This window comes from Pimephales promelas, chromosome 8 (genome assembly GCF_988280905.1).
Source record: "Pimephales promelas chromosome 8, fPimPro1.hap1.1, whole genome shotgun sequence".
Classification (NCBI taxonomy): domain Eukaryota; kingdom Metazoa; phylum Chordata; class Actinopteri; order Cypriniformes; family Leuciscidae; genus Pimephales; species Pimephales promelas.
The window spans coordinates 4,658,873-4,665,343 of NC_142776.1; positions in this window are offsets into that span (position 1 = coordinate 4,658,873).

The following is a 6,471-nucleotide window of genomic DNA, read 5'->3' on the forward strand; positions in this document are numbered from 1 at the left end:
CATCATTCCCTAACTGCCCTGCTTAATGTACACCATGCCAGGGGGCTCTGAAAGTGTGATGACACGCTAAACATCTCTGTAATCCCGTTCCTGACGCCAAGTCAAATGAAATAATGGCTGACTGAGTCCCCGGAGGAAGGGTGAGTACGCACGCAGCAGGCGCTCGCCGGGATCTTAACGAGTCTCCGCTCGCTCAACTGTTCTCATCGCCGCAGATCAGCCATATTGTCACTCCGGATTTACGTCAGTGAGACTGTGCGCCCGGGGAGTGTTTTCCGTTTCTGATTGGGTGATTAGTTAATAGGAGATAATGTGTGCCATCAGGCCCTGGGCTGCAGGAGAGGAAGATGAGAAGACAAGGACAGTGTCTTATCCTTTACTAATCTGAGAGAGACAGCCGTAGACCGCGGACTGGACTGCGCTTGGGCAAGTTTGGCAAGGACAAAAGCCGGTGTCAAGAATGTTCCCTGCTCTCACAGAGCAGTGCCAACGGGGAAGGTTGAGGGTCATCTGTGCCCATTTTTAATCCCTGATGGATGATTCCTTTCAAGGAACAAAATACATATTTCTTCACTGGCTGAGTTTGCCTTAAATTTCAGGGCTATTTTTTTTTTTGTACACAAATATTGTGTGTATTGTGTGAAAATTTTCTTAATAAACTGTAATCTTTAACACACTTCTAGTGAACGTGGATAATCAAACAAACGCTTACAGTTCTAAAACTAGATCGATTGAGACACTTTTGGCCACACATCAGTTTGTTTCGAGAATCTATATGGGCAGGATAGTTGTTTTATTATTATTGTCAATCATCATTATTGCTTTGATTTTTCAATGATTATGTTATAATAATAACTGCACGCACGGACACACACACTCACACGCCATGTTATGGGGACATAATACGTTTTACTGTACATGCTTTATCTCCTTACATTAACCCACAGACAACTTTCTGCTTTGAAAACTTTTCAGGTCAAGTATTTTGTATTTTGCCGTCTTATGTGGAAAAATAATACAGGGTTCACCAGGCTGCCAATATCACACTAATTACACTTTTAATTATTGTTTTGCTTAAAGGAGTAGTTCACTTTTTTAAAAACTTTTGCTGATAATTTACTCACCCCCATGTCATCTAAGATGTCCACGTCTTTCTTTCTTCAGTCGAAAAGAAATTAAGGTTTTTGATGAAAACATTCCAGCATTTTTCTACATATAATGGACTTCAATGGGAACCAAACGGTTCAAGGTCCAAATGAGAGTTTCAAAGGGCTTTAAACGACAGCAGACGATGAATAAGGGCCTTATCTAGGACCCTTCGAGTCATGACTCGAAAAAAGATTTGTTCATTTTGATGAACGAGTTTGAACAGGAGAGTCACGAATGCTCATCACAGAACAGAGCAAGGCGGGAATTTGAGCTTATAAAACTTAAACTTTTTTATTTATTTTGGAAATGACCGATCGATTCGCTAGATAAGACCCTTTTTCATCGTCTGGTGTCGTTTAAAGCCCTTTGAAGCTGCACTGAAACTCTCATTTGGACCTTGAACCGTTTGGTTCCCAATGAAGTCCATTATATGGAGAATATCCTGGAATGTTTTCATCAATTTCTTTTCGACTGAAGAAAGAAAGACATGGACATCTTGGATGACATAGGGGTGAGTAAATTATCAGCAAAAGTTTATTTTTTTTTTAAAAGTGAACTACTCCTTTAAACTAAATGCGCAGCTTGGATAAAAACTAGCAAATGATGTCAAATCTGGTGCAATTTGTTAAACTTTCTTGTCTGGATATACTTACAAAAAAATAGTTTCCCCTTTGTTTTCCCAAAAATAAAGTAAGTCGTAGCAGTCCGGAACAACACAAGGGTCTGTGAAATATCCCATTAAGTTGCTTTAAGATTGTAAAAAGCAAACACTTTGGGTGAATTAGGACAGAATACAGTTGATTAAGGACAGACATTTGTCCTGCTGCCAGCTGTAATAAATCTTCCTGAAGTCCTTGTTTGTATCTAACAAAAGAAGCAGGGGCCATCTGATGAGAGAGTGTAAATATTCATTCCGAACAGAACGCTGTCTTTGTGTTTCGGAGAAGATGAAAAACAATGGCCCGGTACACAGGGGGTGCCCGCAACACAGACAGCGAAAAAGAAAAAGACTGCATACATAATACGATTAGTGATGGGACAACAGCCGGACCAGCGGGACACAAGGAGAAATGACATGTAATCCAGGATACAGCGACTGGGTCGGAGGGAAAACAACACATCCCAGGCACCCGACCGCACGGCACAGCAGAGCTGTGACCTTGGATGGAAGAACGCTCGCACATTCATCGCTTTAAAGCAAACAGGCTATCGATTGTCATGAGTTTTATTTGGAAAGATAATGGGAATGGCATCCTTTAAGAAAAAAATGAAATACAGTACATGGATCAACAGAGATATAATTGTGTAGATATACATCACTGCACCATAACAAACAGAAAGAGGGTTATATTAAATTAAGAATGAAGTGCATCTATTTGCATTTGGCCATTGTGTATCAAAAATGTATGCAGTTAGCATTAAAGGGTTAGTTCACCCAAAAATGAAAATTCTGTCAGTAATGACTCACCCTAATGTTGTTCCAGCCCTGTAAGACTTTCGTTAATTTTCGGAAAACAAATTAAGATATTTTTGATTAAATCTGAGAGCGGGATCACTCCTCCATAGGCTTCTATTATAATTTAAACTTGCGTCCCCAGAAAGTAAATACAAAAATTGTTAAAATAGTCAAAGTGACAGTGGCTCGATCCTTAAGTTTAACAAGCGCTGAGAATATTTTTTGTGGGCAAAAAACAAACAAAAATAATGACTTTATTTGACTATTCAAACGATTTTAAGGCATGAGTAATTTTGGTGAGTTTTAAGGAATAACATTATTGAATAAAGGGGGTCTTTTAACCCTTGTGCTGCATTAGATTTTTAACACCGTTGAGTGCATTAAGGACCAAAAATGGCCACATATTAAACATTGCCTAAAATATTATATATTATTATTATTTTCCACTTTTACCAAGTTAAATCTTTTAACCAGCATCAGTCCTCATCATAACTACCAAAAATGTATTCAATTTCAGGATTTTAACCCTTTAATTACCAGTTTTGTTTGCGAAACCATCGATTTGTATAAGAGGAAAAAACACAAAAATTCAATTATTTTCAATAAACTAAATGCAAAGAGAAAACTTTAGATTTGGATTATCACAGTCCCACTTTGCAAAAAATCCCACTTAGCGCGTTAGAGACCAAAAATGAGACCACCTATTAAACATTGCCTATTGCCTAAAATAAGGTGCATTTCCACCCATAGGGAATAAATATGTAGTGACGTCATCTGGTGGAATACACTATATAATGCAAATATAATGCTTTTGCTTCAAAATGAAAGGATGTTTGTGCAAAAATAATGTTTCATGTATTACTGACAGCCTCAGATTTAAACAACGTTTTAATGGGTTTCAATGGGCCATTTTTGGTCTTTATGGTGCTGAGTGTTACTATTTGATCTACACATTGTGTGTTATACATATTTTGCAAAATGGGATGACATTTTTTACATGTATCCAAAAAGTCACAATTTTGCCAAATTTCATACCATTTGCATTAAAACAGCCAAAATGGTCAAAGAAATTAAACTGCAAAAGACCAAAAATGTCCCTAATGCAGCATAAGGGTTAAATGATTGCATAATACTGTCACGTTTAACAGATTATTATTATTATTATTATTTTTTTAGTCAAAGTATGTTTACAAGCTATTTAATTCAACATTCATTAAAAAACATTATTAAAACTACATCCATAAAATAATGGGAACCTTTTCTTCTTACCATGAGTGAGATACTGTAACTATGTAACTATGCTGTGACCTGAAACGGGCATGTTATTGATGCATGTCACTTTGAGACAGCTCATTCAGCCAATTATAATGTGCTCTCTGTGCATGACACATCCTCCAGGTAGGAAATATCTAATTGAGTGCCCAGTATGTATAAATGTAAGTGTCAATGATCCACAGTAGACAGAAGTGGATCGTGAGTGTCCTGCGGGGAAATACTTCCTGTTCAAGGAATGGGAAAAGTGGCATATCTCATGATTATTTAGTAACACATTGTTGTATCAGATAATGTCCATCTTCTTTTTTTTTTACAGAAACTGCAAAATGAATTTAAGCATTGTAAAACGTGTTGACCAGTTCTGAGAGGATCCCTGCTAGCCGAGAGCATGATCAAATTAGGCAAAATATGTAATAATTGAGCACTCAAAGGACAAGGGATGTTCAGGACTTTGTGAATGATGAATCTTCTGATGAAATCTACCAGGGCTTCTGTGCTGTTCTGCAAATGCAAATCCGGTTTAATTCATCGCAAGCCTCAAACCCTCTCAAGCATCTTTGCAAAATAATAACTAATGTGTCCAACTAATAACTGTCCTTATTTGTGCATACATGTCTACTCTTGAATTGTTGCATCTGGTGGTCATTTGTTGCATAGCAACAGCTGCGGTCTTTGAATAACCAGCACATTATATCTTGCTGCCGAACAAAACTGAAAAACACCAAAACAACTATAAAACTAATCATGTGATATCAAAAATAGGCATTGCATTGTGCTTTTTACGATGTAGTTGCCTATATTTGTTCCACTTGCACTGCTTACAGCTATGCCCTTGATTGTCAGTTGCTTGTACAAGGCATTCTAGCATCCTGCATCATGAGTCGTGTTTTTATTTATATATTTTATAGCCCTAAAAAGATAAAACACAGTAACTGTCACAATCTTTACACTGAATCTGAGCATAGTTGAGCTAAAACCCTCTGTCAAGAAATATATTAAATGATCTAAGATTGATTTCTCAACTAAATTTTGGAGAGAAAAGGAGGTAATGTGCCTTTAGAATGCCGTATATTACCCTAGTCAGTTTTGTTGTTATATATTATGGCAATATCTACTATGAATTGCATTATTTGCCGAGTAACAAAATGAGAGGCATTTAAACTGAGACAGGACAGGCTGCAATGATGTAAATGCACACATCATGTTTCTTTCACTTCATATGTAGTTCTATTATTCATAGTCACACTATTTCTGCTGACACTTGTCTTTTTTTTCTACTTGTAAATGCATGGTATTGTTAACTTGTCTGTTTCCAAAAGGAAAAAAAAAGGAGTTCCAACCTGATTTGACATGCAGAGCACTGGCAGCTGATTGGTCAGAAAACCCCACTTTTAAGTTTAGTGTGTGCAATATGTCAAACCTCACATTACGGATGGGTGGACGGATAGATGGACGGATGGACTGATAAATTATTAAACATTTTAAAATGTTAAACATGCTAAATGCATGGTTTTGGATTATTTAAAGGTGCCCTAGAATATGAAATTGAATTTATTTTGGCATAGTTAAATAACAAGAGTTCAGTACATGGACATGACGAGTCTCAAACACCATTGTTTTCTCCTTCACTTAATTCTCGTTTTTGAAAAACACAGGCGAATCTCCACATAACACCGACTGTGACGCAACAGTCGGGATCATTAATATGTACGACTCCAAACATTTGCATATGCCAGCCCATGTTCAATGGCAGACGGAACTGCGCAGACGAAGCATGGCAGTTGCTCAATGTTTGGATGTACACATGAACACAAAAGTATTTTTTAGTTCCTTCATCCGAGCCTCTGAAGAAACAATGGGTTAATTTTATTTTCTCTGGAAATTTCCAAACATTTCACCGACGACTGTTTCCTCAACTTGGGCCAAGAGCAGGCCTCGGATCGAGCTGATGTGTAATTGTTGTTTAAGTTCAGACAGGTAACGTTAATCTTTCTCTCAAAATCGTTCAATACTGTTTATGCATCAATAAGTCAAGCCAGTGACTAAAATATCAACTTCACATCGTTTCTTTTAGGATGAAAAAAAAACGTATTTAAATTTGTGAATAAATTATATACAAGCGATCAAAGAACAATCTTTCCACACAGCGCGAGTTTATCTGGACACTTGCCAAACTCATTACGAATTCAATGCCGCACGTTACACTGCACAACGAAGCTCCTACTGTATTTACATCATCGTGTCTGCATTGGTGAAAGCATTAGAGAGAGTGCAGAAACTGCGTTGCAATGATACGATCTTCATCCTCGCGATCGACAGACTGTCATCTGCTTGGTCACTTCTTATCACAGCAACATTTTATGTAATGGGAATAGATCTAAATACTTTAAAAACTTCTCACGATTCGTTTATCTCGATAGCTGTAATAGTAAAAACGTATAATAGCTGTAGTAAAAGTATTCAACAGAGTTTCACATGTAATACATAGCTATTTTAACCCGATCTCACGGGAATTCGTACGAATTTTACGAGGTGGCTGATCACTCGTGACCTCGCTCGTACGAATTAGTACGATTTTTTTAAATCGTACA